The 16,015-nt window shown below is 39.3% G+C and overlaps 1 protein-coding gene across 3 annotated transcripts in view; it reads left to right on the top strand.

The window, feature by feature from the left end:
- Nucleotides 1-16,015, top strand: part of IRS1 (insulin receptor substrate 1) — an 83,620-nt gene that overhangs the window by 23,884 nt on the left and 43,721 nt on the right. The window contains exon 2 of one of the 3 annotated variants that reach the window (XR_006582343.1): nt 3,685-3,733. The exons of the other annotated variants lie outside the window; for them this stretch is intronic. The gene's annotated coding sequence lies outside the window, so the exon portion shown is untranslated. The remainder of the gene's footprint in view (nt 1-3,684; nt 3,734-16,015) is intronic. 3 annotated transcript variants of the gene reach the window in all.

Raw genomic sequence — 16,015 nt, 5'->3', positions numbered from 1 at the left:
AAATCATTGGCAATCCTTATTGACTTCCTTTTCATAACTTACTTATATTCTCCTGAAGTGGTATACATGTCAGTACAGCAGGAATTGCAAGCATTGTGCTGTTTTTAATTAAGAATGATCACAAAATGTTTGATTTCATGATCCTACAGAAAGGAGGGAGTGAGAGTACAGGCGAGTCTCATCTTACGCTGGAGTTACGTTCCGCTGTCAGCACGTAAAGTAAAAATCCCGTATAGAAGACTCAGGGAATTATAGACCAGTCAGCCAAACTTCAGTAGCTGGAATGATAATTTGTGCCAATTATTAAGCACCCAGAGGATAATAAAGTTATAAATAATAGCTGGCATAGGTTAGTCGAGAACAAATCCTGCTAAACCAACTTAATTTCCTTCTTTGATAGGGTTACTGGCCTAGTGGATAGGGGGAAGCTGTAGATGTGATTTTTGTTTTTCTTTAAGTTTTTTGACACAGTTCCATGTGACATTCTCATAAGCAAAGTAGGAAAATCTAGTTTGGATGAAATTACTATAAAGTGGGCGCAAAACTAGTTGAAACGACTTTCTGTCAGGCTGGGAGAATGTATCTAGTGGGATCCGTCAGTGGTCTGTCTTGGGTCTGGTACTGTTCAACATTTTCATTAGTTACTTGGATGATGGAGAGGAGAGTGTGCTTATAAAATGTGCAGATAAGGGTAATTGGGTGGGGTTGCTTGTATTTAGAAGGACAGGAATAGAATTCAAATGACCTTGACAAATTGGAAGAATTGGTCTGAAACCAACAAGATGAAATTCAGTAAAGGTATGTGCAAAATACTTCACTTAGGAATGAAAAATTGAATGCAAAACTACAAACTGGGGAATAACTGGCTAGGTGGTAGTACTGCTGAAAAGGATCTGGGAGCTATAGTAAATGGTGAATTGAATATGAGTCAACAACGTGCTGCAATTGCAAAAAAGGCTGGAGTACTGTGTCCAGTTCCAGGCACTCCACTTTAGGAAAAAGGTGAACAAATTTGAGAGAGTCCAAAGGAGAGCACCCAAAATGATAAGAGAACCTGAGCTGAGAGGAAAGATTAAAAGAATTGTGTGTGTTTAGTCTTGAGAAAAGAAGACTGCGGGTTGATCAGATAATAGTCCTCAAATATGTTACGGGATGTTGTAAATAAGATTGTGATCAATTCTTCTCCATATCCACTGAAGGTAAAGAGATTTTAAGTTAAATATTATGAGAGATTTTCTAACACTAGGCACAGTTAAGGACTCTAATTTACCAAGGGAGGTTATGAAATTCCTCTTGTTGAAGGTTTTTAAGAACAGCTTAGACACCTGTCACTGATGGTCTAGGGGTTTACTTGGCCCTGCCTCTTCACAGAGGGCTGGACTAGATAACCTCTCGAGGTTCCTTCCAGCCCTACATTTCTATGATTATATTTTCTGGAGAAGGGGGAATCACTCATTTGAAATAGCAAACTATTGTTCTATATTCAGAAATCTCTTTGAAACATACCAATCATGAATTCCCAGATTCTGCTAGTTTTTTGTTTGGTGAATATATGGTATCCTAATTTTATCTTAACCCTAAATCTAATTTGGCTGGAAAGTAACCTGGTCATGTGTCAGTGTTTTCAAACACGAGGCTTTGATTAAGTATGGGGGAAGTTTTGTAATGAAACTAAGGACTAATCTATGTACAAACTCGTACCACAATAATAAAAGATGTGAATTAAAACTAGTTTAGTTATTTTAGTACAAGTTTGTGTGTAAACCAGGCATCAAACTGAGGGTTACATTTGACAGACCACAGGATTAAACAAATTTTATGAAACTAAATCTTTGAAGGGACACACAAACATTCCCTGAGATTACACCAATTGTAAACAGTTCAATTGGAGTTGGTTAATTTACTTTGTTGTTGTTTGCTTAGTATAGGTTTCAGGTGTAAATGACTGCACAAGGTGTGAGGCAGTGCAGAATTAGGCTTCTGGTTCACAGAATGTTTAGCCATTATCCGTCACTGTTTTGGTCGAGAAATGAATCCCATGAAGAAGTCATGCGACACCCAACTGATGTAAAGAGCATTAACCAAGGCATGTTTTTCACATCTCCAGCTCAATGTGGAAATATTATGACAAACTTAAACCTATTTAAAGTAAGTTGGTGCAACTCCACTGAGCTAAATTTTATCTTGTGTGTCTATTTTTAAAGGAGGTTGGTTGGCTTTCTTGACTGTAAAGGGACTGGAAAATCTTAGGCTGGAAGACCTCTTAATCTGAAAAATCTTCAGATACAAAATTTGCTTCAGCAAGTAGCTGGTGAATCAGATTTCATGTTTGAGGAGCTTGGATGAACAGTTCTCCTCTATTATTGGTGCGTTACTGACAGGCCTACAGTATATGGAAAACACCTAATGCAAAATTCAAAGTTTGAATGCCTCAATGGCTACCATAAATATAATCTTGATGGAGATGAGGGAGGTTTAGGTTGATCCATTGTATAGAACTATAGCGTAGAAGTGTAGATTAGTAATTTAGCAAGAAGACCTCCTTTTCCTGTTAAGCCAAAATTGAATGTTTAGCCTTTTATTTTTTATTCATAATGGGAACTGTAAATAAATATTTTGGTTTGGGCCTTTAGCTTGGAGGAAGTGAACAAAAATGTATTATGTTTAGTTTATTTTTAAATTTCACTTGGGATTTTGGAAATAAATATCTCACCATAAAGAAGTTAGCCTCCCCTCCTCCCCCCAGCTGTTTTTCACACACTATAACCTTTTTTTCCCTTTTTTCATTTTTTTTTTAAAGATGGAAGAGGAAAAACCACAAAAATCAGAAGACAGGAACTTTTTGGCTTCTAAAAAACAGAATGAAACATTTTAAAGTCTAAATAAGACCAATTTTTTATCATTTTGAAATGAGACCGTTTTATTTCAAAATGTCATTTATTTTTCATTTTGTTTGAATTTTATCATTTTTATGTGAAGCAAAAATTCTTGAAAACGTTTTTGGTTGAAAATTTTCAAAAGGGGTTTTTCCCCACAAAATTCTCTGCAAGAAAAATTTGTATCTTCCAAACAGTTCTACTGCCATCTCAGCAGTTGGTTCTCTGGGTAGGGAGTAGGGACACTCCTACCACCCTAGTGGAGGGCTCTTTGGGGAGGGGAGTGTGTCTTGTGGCCACAATCTTGGCAGAACAGAGGTGGCTGTGTCTCTGCAGCCAATAGTTGCATTGTTTACACTGGGTTCCTGTTTGGAAGGTTATATTCATAATCATGAAGGTTCAAAATTTAATATTTTGAAAGGAAAGTTTTTCTGCAGAGGCTGATGGCACTTACCTGGGAAAGTGGGTGAGTGATTTCTTCAGTCTCTGTATTGTAATGGTATGTGTTCTCTTGAATTATAATTAGCAGCCTTAAGAACAAGAAAGTTCATTGTTTTGGAACATATACATTCTCTAATATTGTTGTAAAATGGTTTTGAATAATTATGTGGACATGGCTGTACATTCACCAAATAGAGATGAATAGCTCTTCCTCCCCAGCCGCCCATGCAGAGACTCATAGGAGATGATGATGAGCACTACATACTGTCGCATTGCTTCCTTATGCTCCCCCGTCTGCCTGTCTGTAACCACTTGTCTTGTCTTGTACTTAACATGTAAGCTTTTTTTTGGTTCTGTGTTTGTACAGGGCCTACCACTGTGAGGTTGGTGACTGGGATACCGCAATACAAATAATGGTGATTATTACCTGTTACTTATCACAGTAGTGTCTGCAGCATGCTGGACATTGTCAAGACACACCCCAAGTTGTCAGCATCTTAGAGTCAGATTGTTTAATGTATTAAATAAATATTTTCTTGTGATTTTGTCTGATGCAAATGTGCTGCCTTCTCAGTGCAAGCAGCTGGCAGAACCAAATTTGGACTGAAGGGTAAGCCCCAACCTCCATAGGAAGCTCCAGCTTGTTATACCTCTTTTTGTGTTCTTTTCTGAGCCATAGAAAGGTGATCTGACTGATTTTACTCTCAGTTCCGCTAAACTTTAATCTGTCATGATCCCAGAAATGATGAACCAGACAGATTGGGAGGTTCTTCGTTCAGAGGCAGCACCAGGCAATATGCGTTATAGAGCCAAAGGCCAGAAAATGCACAGCATGCTCTCTACAGGAGTGCATGAAGGAGAGCTATGTAAAACAAACAGTAGAAATGGTAAAAATGAGACTTCAAAGAGAAAACACCTTTTCTTTTCATAGCCCAGCTTCTGCATTAGAAAAGGGGCTGGGTAATATTCATTTGGGAACTGGTTAAAGAGCTCTCCCTCATGCACTGTTTAGGTGGAAGGAAGAGGGCATTGAAGGAGTGTAGGGCTGTAAGGAGTGGATAGGAGAGTAATTATAGGCTTTGCAAGCCCAAACCACCTTCATTGAAAAGGAAAGCCTTTTGCCCAGTATCTGCATAGAAGGTAGAAAAGAAATAAGGGGAAAGAGAGAGGAAATCTCTCACACCTGGTTCCTTTTTGTTTTATCCTTTTGACATAAGGAATACAGAGTTTTTTCCTCTTCATTTCATCCTCTCTGCGCACTGTTGCAAGTTGGTTGCTTAGCTCTGATACCTTTGAAAAGTCTAAAACAGCAAATGTTGGGATTCGTGGTGGTTTTTTAAATTTTTTTTATTTTTAATTTTTTTTTTCAAATTCCACTAATTTAGGGACTGGAAATGACCTGTAAATTCAGTAAATGAGGTGCAGCATGCCCTCTCCCCCCTGAGCTGGCTGGCACATGCACCCTTGGAACCATGGCTGTGCTTACTCCCCACCTACATGAATCCGAGGTGGAGGAGTGTTCCAGATGTAACCCCTGGATTCCCTAGAGTCCTTATTTTTCCTACTCACAAGAACTAGCCCTATGTTTTATTACTTAATTACTAAGGTGCATGATGGTAGCATTTGAATTTCTCCATAAGAGAGACATATCCATACTTTTCAAGCTGCACTACACCTGGCAACTTTGGTATTCTTATCAGAGAGCTCAGAAGGCTCCAGAAAGAACTTGTGGCAAATATGGAGAAACTTGCTCAACTTCAGTTCATTGAGAACCTGATTTCCATATAAATAGAGGTTTTATTCTCCAAAGAGTAAACACAGAACATTTTACAAGGACTTCCAATGCTTAAAGCACTTTAAAAACTTTTCTTTAAAAAGTGTGTGTAATCATGTAAAATTTGTAATTCTTTTGCAAAATATGCCAAACATTCTTCTGTAAGATGAAAATAATTACAATTTGAAATAAGTTAATCTTCTTGTTTTTTCCTCAACCTTTTCTAGCTGCCATTAAACTTTCTCCACCATCTGCGTCTTGCTACTCAATACTACTTTCCTTAGACCAGCAACTCTTGTTAGGTTCCTTCTGCATGAGTCAAATGACAATTTTTACTAGAGCAAGCGATTAGGTTGTTCAGAGTCAGAGAGGGCAGGGCAGCTGCAGAAACTCAGAGCTCATTGCAGGATCTATGCCACTGTGCACTTGAATTTTTAATCCTAGTTATGCCACTCATCCTTGTATGCTAAGGTTTGGTACTATTTCAGTACAGAAGCACCTTTCAGCATGTTTGCCAGACATCCTTGTTATGTATTTATATTGCAACTGTTCAAGTATTTTAATATAAGAATTTTGTTTCAGGTTTCCTGAGATAACTTTTTAGGTATTTGTTTTTGTCTTATGACCAGAATGTACATGTTTTTCAGTTACAAGCAACATCTCTATTTATATCGTAAGCAGTTATTACTACAGCTAAGCAAACAAGATGTTTTGACCTTGCTGACAATTGTTGGGTGCTCTCGTTTAGCAATCTATATAGCCCTGATCAACATGGCAGATCAATTTGAAAAGATTTAAAAAACATATTAGATAAATCCTCCTCTGTTTGCTAAACTGCCACTATCATTACTGTCTGTGTTAATAACTTAATACTGTACCTTAATATACCAAACGTTAGTCAAAAACAATTCATATTCATAATTAAAACAAGCACAATAGAATAAACATGAATCAAAATATGCCTAAACAAAACTAGTCAACTGCAGTTAATAAATGGGGGCATTTTGTTTTATGCTGCACTCTCAGACTCACTCTGGCCATCAAAGGAAGGGAATTTCAAATGACATGTCCCTGCCACTTGCATCAGAGTTCATACCCTAGAAGTAAGAGTAAGAATGCCTTTCATTCTCCAGCAAATCTCCACTCTTGCAATGGGGTATAAAGCAAGTGTCAAGATTATCATATGTGCAGTTGAAAGATACTTTATTAAAAGTGTTTTCACTTGTAATCTTACAAGTTTTCTTCTGCGAAATACTATGACTTGTAAACTAATTTTTTTGAAATACATTTATGATTCAGAGAGAAAAGGTGGGTGAGGAAATATCTTTTATTGGACCAACTTCTGAGGTTGAAAGAGACTAGCTTTTAATCTTACAAAGAGCTCTTCTTCAGATCTGGGAAAGGTACTCACTGCTAAATACAAGGTGGAATAAACTGGAGTTAATATGTTGCGAGAGATGATTCAAGGTGAAGTGGCAGTTAACACCTCTACAGTACTACTGAGTATAGATTGTTGTAATGAGCCATACATTTGGTGTCTTTAAGAAATCCATGAATTTATAAAGTCTAAAAAAATTAGGAATTTAAGCTCCCAGGCTCATAAAGGTGTTCTGAAGGTTTCCTTTGAGGACAAGAACTAAGAGGTCAGGTATGGAGTGATTGTTTTGTCATACGTTTGCCCACAAGTAATAGGGCATTTTTGTCTTTTTTCCTGTGGTAAGTTCATTCAGAAGTGTAAACCTAATGAAAGGATTAGAGAAATAGAGGAAATTTCAGCTATAATGTTTGACACGCAGTCATTGCCAGTCATTATTAGATTTTAAGATGGTGTTATTTATGGACTTATTTTTGGGCAGGATGGATTTCTTTTTAGTATAGGAAATAAGTTGGTATGCATGGCGGCCATGATAAATTTGATAGGCCTTGCTCCTGTTTATTGGCGTTGCTTTTTTTTCTCTTCCCATATTAGATAAAACAAACCTATGGTGTAAAACATATTAATAATCAAATTTTATTTTTTGTAGTTCAGGTTTAGATCTAATAAAATATCACAACTGTATACTTTTTTTTACTATATTTAGCAGGTTTTCTTTGTATGTATGCATTGGGGAATGTGGACAGAATCTATTTTAAAAACACTAGACCTGTGTAAGGATATAAGTCTCCCAAGAGCTGAAATTAACAAGACATGCTAAAATGTCTCAAAGCTAATGAAGTGTCACTTAAGACTTTCAGTGTCCACAAGACGAAGACCAAAGCTGAGAGCATATAGAGGAGGTAGTGGAATTTTAATGTTTTCTTCAAATGTTTATGAAGTTAGTTTTAAGGTTGCCTTATGTTTTCTGTGATCGAAGTAGATAGTACATCTGGAATTTGACAAGGCTGGAAATGATTCTTGTGATGAAAGGAATAACATTTGGAAATGGCTTTTCTGACAGATCAACCATTTACATAATTAATTGTTAAAGATTTTGTTTAAAATGATTAAACAACCCCTTCTTGTTTTATTAGAAAAAGTATTAAAGTTGTAGTTAAGTGTGGGTGTGTAATTTTGAAAAAAAAATTCCAGAAAGAATTGTAGCACTTCATTAAATTGTTTGAAATAAAAGTTATCTTTAGCTACTTTTAAGAGACAAACAGTATATCCTTTGTTTCCAATCACAAGGTCAGAAATAACTTTAAGAGGTTATATTGCAGTTCTCTCAAAGTAGTATCTGTTGATCTGATCTAGGTTGAGGTTCCTCCATGACCATGATTGCAGGAAGCTAGAGCGGTCATTCTATGGGATTGGGATGAAAGAACCACCTAGTCACTTCCTTTTCCAAAGTGCTCTGCTTCCAAGCTGGCAGTGCATGACAGGAACTCTCTTATACTATTCTTAGGAAGGTAACCACTTCATTACTCAACTTAAGCTTTTTGTACAAATGCTCTCAACCTAATTATCCTGTCCTGGGAGTCTCTTACTTCCCTCAGAGCATGGAGTGTCCTTTCCTCTGTCTGGGAAATGCAGAACCAATTATCAACTCCCTCAGAAAAGCGCTGCTGCTAAACTGGAGGGAGAGGAGAGAACCAAGAAAACAACTCCTGAGTGCAAATTGAAGGGAGAGCCCTAGGAGGGCATTGTGTCGTGGTTGACTACTAGGGGATAAACATTTAATGTTTCCTGTATACCTCAGTACAGAGATCTTGCAGGAGCTTTTTTTAAAAAAAATCCTACTATGTGATGAGAGACGTGTGCAGGAAATCACAGCAATTTATTTAACAGAGCATGAGGTGTCTACTTTAGAGACGATAAACTTGCAGTTCAGAAGACTAACTTTACCTTTGTACATGGTTCACTGAATAGTTCTGGTATGGACAGATGGCTATTAGATGTGGTATTATTATTCAGAACAAAGAAGGCCTGTGGGATTGGTTACCCTGTTTATATTGGATCCATCAGCTAGAGCCATAGATTACAAAAATGGTGTACTGTAGGTACATGTGATTTCACTTGTGGCGTGTTGACTTGCAAGAGGATGCTTTCATCCACAAGGCAGTACAAGAAAGTGTACAAGCTGTTGTACAGAAACAGGCAGTGTGTGTTCCCCTTTGCAAAACAAAGCAGAAAGGGTAATCAGCTCTATGAGAATAAATGGAATAAGTCTGGGAGACTACAGTAGAGGAAAATTTACAGAATGGGCCTCATTAATCTTAAATCAAAGTGCATGACTCATCAGTGCTAGTCTGAAGAGGATGATTATCTCACAATATGTGTACACTGCAATAGGGAAATGTTATTGCAGCACCTGTAGAGTACCTGAGCTGGCTTTGATCTAGCTAGCTCCTGTAACAGTAGCAGTAAAGCTCCTGGCAGCATGGGTGGTGGAATGGGTTAGCCACTTGGTATGTAGCCCTGGTCCCAGGAGGGTGGAGCTAGCCTGTGCTGCCAGCTGGCTGTGGCTTCATTGCTGCTGTTACTTTAGCCAGATCAAAACTAACTCAGCTAGGTCTACTTGTGCTGCAGTCACACTTCTGGATTGCAGCAGAGACATACACTCTCATCTCTTCAATAAAAGATGGCCGGCAACTAGGTAGTTTTTAGTACTGGATATTGTCCAAAGTGGTGACTTCTGTAGAACTAATGCAAATCCACAAACACAAGTTTTTCATCTTTAGCAAAAAAAATCATCAGAAAATGAAGGCTATACAGGTCCCAATCCACCATCTAGTCCAAACTGGAGTAGTGGGAAAAGTTCTTTACTCCATTCTATTCTTGGAGAAATGCAGCAGGTTCTTGTTGAGCACTTTTGTTATGATAGGCACCAGGATTTCTGCATAGGAAACTATGTGGTGCTCTAGCATCGACAGTAAGAGCAGTGCATTGTGGGTACTGTCCCCCCATGCTACTCACCACCTTTTGCAGCTAGGAGTTGTGGGAAGGTGGAGTGGATCACAGTGCAATTGTGGGTGTGGATTCAGCATCTCATGATGCATTTCATTCCATTCCATGGGTTTCCAACTGTATTATGTGGCATTTTTCAACAGCCCTTGTTTATTGTCTACCCGCCATCTCTGTCTGAAAGGATGGATCCCACACTACTCTTCTGTTGTGGTCACTGTTATGAACGCATCACGGATGGTCATAAAGTATATCATGAGTAAGGTTAAGTTTTTGTCTCAGATATTTTTAGTAAAAGTCACAGACAGGTCACGGGCAATAATGAAAAATTCACAGACGCCCATGACCTTTCCTTGACTTTTACTAAAAATACTCATGACAAAATGTCTAGCCTTGGCAACTGCGGGGAGGGATGGCTGGGAGCTCCGGGGTTATCACCCTCACCTCCCCGCAGTGGCTGGGAGCTCCGGAGTCCCTCTTGCAATCTGCGGCAGCTGGGAGCTTGGTGAATTCTCCCCTGCCCCCCACCGCCTGTGGTGCATGGGAGCGGCAGGGATTCCCCCCACCGCCCGGTCCCCCCCCCGGTGGTTGGGAGCGGCGGATCCCCCCTGCCACCTGTGGTGGCTGGGAGCTGCGGGGCTCCCCCACACAGCACCCTGCCTCCACAGGTGACAGGGGATCCTGTAGCTCCCAGCCAGTGTTGACTGAAGTCATGGAGGTCTTTGAAAGTCACAGATTCCACGACCTTCGTGACTAAATCACAGCCTTAATCATGAGCTCCAACTCTAAACATGAATCTGAGTTGCCTGACCTACTGTGTGCCATAGAAAGAAACAACACCAGATTACTTTTGGCATTCACGGAGCAGCTGAACATGGTGGACTGGCTCGGGAAACAAGCACTGAGTGGTGGGATTGCATCGTTATGCAGGTCTGGGATGACGAGCAGTGGCTGCAGAACTTTTGAATGCGGAAAGCCTCCTTCCAGGAATTATGTGGGGTTCACCCCTGCACTGTGGTGCAAGGACACCAAAATGAGAGCTGCCCTCTCAGTGGAGAAGCGCATGGTGATCATTGTGTGGAAGCTGGTGACTCCAGACTGCTACTGGTTGATTGCGAATCAGTTTGGAGTCGGGAAGTCAACTGTTGGGGCTGCAGTAACGCAAATGCCTAGGACCATTAATTTCATTCTGCTACGAAAGGACTGACTCATGGCAATGTGCGTGAAATAGTGGATGGTTTTGCAGCAATGGGATTCCCTAACCACAGCAGGGCAATAGATGGCACGTATATTCCAATTTTGGGCCCAGACCATCTTGCAACGGAGTTCATCAATAGAAAGGGGTACTTCTCTATGGCATTGAAGGTGCTTGCGGATCACCATGGGCGTTTCACTGACGTCAATGTGGGGTGGTCCGGGAAGGTGCGTGATGCACACGTCTTCAGGAACACTGGCCTGTACAGAAAGTTCCAAGCAGGGATTTTCTTTCCAGACCAGAAGATTCCAGTGGGGAATGCTGAAATACCCATAGTGATCGTGGGAGACCCAGCGTACTCCTTATTCCTATGGCTCATAAAGCCTTACATGGGAAACCTGGACAGTAGCAAGGAGTGCTTCAACAACAGGCCGAGCAGGTGTAAAATGACTGTAGAATGTGCCTTTGGCAGATTAAAAAGTACGCTAGCGCTGCCTTTATGGTAGGTTTAACCTACATGAGAAAAATTAAGCCTGTTGCATGCTCCATAATAATTGTGAGGCTAATGGTGAAGTTTCCCCCAGGATGGAGTGTGCAGGCAGATCGCCTGGCTGCTGAATTTGATCAGCCAGATACCAGGCCTATTAGAGAGGCACAGTGGGGATCTATTAGAATCAGGGAAACTTTGAGGCAACATTTGGACAATGAGCACCAGTACTGTGTTTTTCTGTATAGCACTCTGCCATGCTTTAACTTGCCACCTTGCATGAAAATTGTGATGATTTGATTCCTGACTGGGATTTGTAGTCAGCAAATGATCAGACTGACACTATCAGCAGCAACCACTCCCTATAGGAGACAACTAAAGATTACTTATCTTTCAGAGAGTTGGTTTTTATTAAATTGCAATTAACAATACACACACACAAGGGATTAAAACAATTGATTTGTTTGACCTAAAATAAACTTAAATTTAGATCCTAGAATTTAGACATGAAATTCTAATTAGCCTTTTCTGATTTATTAAATGATACCTTTATAGGCAGCTATTGGAAAATATGCATTACAGGCAGAGTCACAGATTGGTTAGTAGAGTAATACATTGTAACATGGGAAACCTGGGTTTAGAAACACATGTTTCTAGAATTTCTGCTTGTAAGATTCCCGTGACTGGAGGTAAAGTATGTGGAAAAACACACTTACTAAAGAAGAAAATAGGCATTGCCTTACACTGCCTTATAAGAGCATCTGCAATGGCAATTTTAGGGAAATCCCCCACTGTGGCACTAGCAATGGTGATAATGCTAGTGTAGATTGCCCACAAGTGTTTATACTGCCATGTTTTCTAAGCTTTTTCATAGTAGAACTAGAGACAGTGTGGTGTTTAGCAATGACCTACTGGTAAATTTAATCTAGATAAAGCCCTCATGGCTGATTTTGGAAATAGATGACTCTTGTAGCAGATCAGGAGACCATTTATTGAGTGAAATTTGGTTCACCTGCATAAAGCCTGAATAATTCAGCTTTATGTGGGTGGAAGGTTGGGAGATAAATTATTTTCCCAAATCTGGTCTCAGAACAGGAGAGTACAGCGCAGTCCCCCAGTAGCTGCTACTCCAGCCTATGGGCTGGATTAGCAGCTGCAGTCCCTCTCTCCTGTTTGAGTTAGCATATTAGTACAACTTGTTCTATGTAAAAGACCTCTTGGCACCGGGCTTGATTCATGGCTTCCCTCTTGTTGGTTTGTATGGAGCTGACATGGAGGCATCTTCTGTAGCATTGCGTAGTTGCTTTCCTTGTAATCTCCCATGTCCTCATACAAACATGTAACCATAATGGGATCGCCATCCACATGTGTCTGAAGTTCACTCTCTAGTAAGCAAAGAGATGGAAAAATAAATTTAAAATATAAATAATAAGCATGACATTTATTTTTCTTTGTATAACTATTTTGGTTTTATTTGAGATTTTAGGGAATGAAGAGCAAACAGGCACATAAAGATGATGCCTGGAGTCTGCTGCTGAGAAAGTAAGTCTTAAAATCTGAAACTTCGCACCAGGTCACATGAATTCAGTATACCTTCCTGATGGTCTGAGTTACTGCAAAGCTTACATAATACTCTTTTGCACAAGGAGGCCCATAAATTCTGTATAATGGATCTTCAGCCTGTTCCCAGCTCAGGAGGAAGAACTAGAACTGTTTTTAATACCTGAAGACCTAGTCTGCTTCCTCTGTTGCAGGCAAGCTTTTTCAGGCCCTCCTTGCTGCAGAGCAGAAATTGAACCCAAACTGAAATCCCTAAAAAGGGATTTTTAAAAGTTCCTGTTGTTTGACTGTTGGATTCTAAGATTTGCTGGGTTATTATTTTGCTTTGGGATATTGGAAGATAGGTTTCTGGAAACACCTAATAATGAGGTAAGGTATGCTCCCTTTACAGTATATGTGGGAAAGCCTCGCAGGCAGCTGCATCCCCACAGGTATAGGAAAGCCAGCAGAAGACATGTAGCTCCAAGCCAACTGGAAAAAGCTCCCTGTTGCTGATGCAGACTACTATGTCCCACCAAGAACTAGACAAGGTTAGCTTAGCTGTATGGTATTTTAAATAAACTAATTAAAGAAGGGGGAAATATTCTAAGCTCATACAACCAAAGGTTGTCCAATAACTCATATTCCAAAACATGATTGAGACTGTCTTTGGTGCAGCAACATCACCGTACTGGTCAAGGCCAAAACAAAGAATATCCTGGAGTTCCTTTAGCAAACATTGGCAGTGCACATAGAACTGTAGACTTTGATAGCCACCTGGCTTGCTGTGTTCAGTCTTTCTTATTGCCACTACTTCAGCATCAAAGTTGTCAGAACTCTGTGCATAATCTATTGTACTTTTCATAAGGAAAATGTAATACTGTGGACAAACTTTGCCTTTATTTCCAAATTGAATACTGTGCTCCACAGATCACAAGTGATATCCCAAGCACCCATTATGAAATCTGTGGTGGGCACTATGAATTAGTAGAGCATTTAAAATCTGCATAGCCTGTTCTGAGGCTTTCAGAAACTCCTGATTGCTTCACTCTCTCCTGTCTATCAGCAATAGCCTGGACTGCCCCTAAGTTTATCCACATATGTGTAGGTAGACAAAATGCAGTAGCCTACAAATCTAGGAGACTTGCTCCTCCTTTACATGTTAGGGGTGAAATTTTGGGCTTGCTGAAGTCAGTGGTAGTCTTGCTGTTGACTTCACTGGGGCCATGATTTCACCCTAGAGCTCGTTCCTTAAGTGTAATGGTAACTAAATGGACAGAAAGATCCTTTGTTTCAGATGAAGAAACATGTGAACCTTGGTCGTCTTCTGTTCATACTTTTTACCACAATTATACAAACTAGATGTGGAAACCTTTTCAGTCTCTGCTCCAAGCTGTCAGATGGATCAGATGCTAGTTTGGTGTATGTGGTTATTCCTCCCTGGCTGCAGTAGATGTTCTGCTGTAACGTACTGAAGTCATTGTTATTCGTTTCAAAGTTAGCTGCTGCCATAGAAATACTTTATTTATAGAAGCTACCTCAAACTGGCTGCGTCTTCAGGGACTGGATGACACCTTCCTTGTCACTGACCAGCGTATGTCTGCCTCTCAAACTGGGAGCAGTGAAACATCCAGTTGTAAAGGATGTGTGAATCTTTTACTAGGAGAGAGAAAATTTTCAAGCAAATGCAGAAAAAGTGCCTATTTTCATTCCATTGTTTCTTATTACTAATAAACATGCATGCCATTTTATTTTCAGAAGATATTTTTTGCCACATAAAATTATAGGTCCAGTATTGTTGTCGTTACTCAGGCAGAACTCCTGTTTACGTCAGTGGAAATCTTTCCTGACTTAACACACGATTGGGCTCTCTTAAGTATATTCATACATACTTACACATTTGTCTTGATTTTTCTTGATGCTCAGTTTGGCTTCTAACTTTAATTTCACATAAACAGCCAGTGAAATGTAGATGTATTGGTTTTCATTGAAGCACTGAGGGAAACCTCAGCAACTCTTGTAGCTCTGCTGAAATGGACACGTATAATTGTATGGTGCCGTGTAGTATAACAGTATTGTGTTGCACTATGATGACTTTAAAAGATTTTCCTCAACATATGCATATTGATTACTGGTCTTTTTATAACTGTAAAAGAGAACTTTCTACATAGTTACTTGGTTTTGACTTCTTAAAAGCAATTTAAACGACTGATACTGGATGATGAGTATTTGATTTATTTCTGAAGTTGATTGTTATGCTGCAGAGTTCATATTTAACAGCAGTTTTTAGTCTTGGGCTTGCTGAAGTCAGTGGTACTCTTGCTGTTAACACTTAGTTAATAAAATTTTTATTGGACACTGTTTTAAATCTGGTACATTTTCTGAAATTCTGTTGACTTATTTCGTTTTAGTGATTAATTCTTCGTTTAGTGTGTATATATGTGCTGAATAAAATCTGAACCAGCTGTACTTGTACTCTTACAGAAGCTTGTTGAGGTCTTCTGTCTCTGACGTTACTCCTATCCATCTGGAATGTCTCTTTGAAAACAAGTTACGCATGCAGACTTTGTTTATTAAACCTATGTTGAATTTTTTTCTTAAATGGCTATAACTATTTGTGAAATGTAAGTAGGATGTCATAACAATTGTTAACTATGATCTTTTTTATTGACACTTAAACATTCTTTGTATCTTCTTGTGTATTTACAGTAGCCAGTGCAGTTGGGGCCCCAATCCTGATTTACACATCTGTGCTGTTGTAATAGAAATAATGGGAGTGTTAATGACTATTTTAAAACTCACATATGAACAGTGTGAAATCAACATAAAATGAAAGTTTAATTGAAATGTGTAAATTATATAAAACTTGAATGGTAATTGTGTTTATTTAATGAAGTTCTACTGCGTGGTGTCACGTTTAGAAGCAGTCTTCCTTAAAAAGTATTTGTAATGTTTATCTAGAAAATTGAGACATGAATATCAAATTTTCATCAGATAAGAACGGTGTTCATTTGATGCATTACTTCTTAACATTAAATCATTGTTTATTCTTTGCAGTACGGTAAACTCTGTCTGTGCAGATGTTCCAGTATTTTTGTAGTATCTAAAAACTGTAAAATAATGCTCTCATGTTTTAGTGTCACATGGTACTCTTTTATATACTTGCTTTTTCTTCTTCGAGTGCTTGCTCATGTCCATTCCAATGTAGGTGTGTGCTTGCCCCAAGTACTGCCACTGGAAAGTTTTGTCCCTCAGTGATATCCGTCGGGTTGGCTCTGGTGCTCCCTGGAGTCGCGCTCTCCTAGCACCAGTATAAAAGGTC

The sequence above is a fragment of the Mauremys mutica genome, chromosome 9 (assembly GCF_020497125.1).
Source record: "Mauremys mutica isolate MM-2020 ecotype Southern chromosome 9, ASM2049712v1, whole genome shotgun sequence".
Taxonomy (NCBI): domain Eukaryota; kingdom Metazoa; phylum Chordata; order Testudines; family Geoemydidae; genus Mauremys; species Mauremys mutica.
Note: the sequence above shows the minus strand (reverse complement) of the source record. Positions and strands in the feature narration are given on the sequence as shown.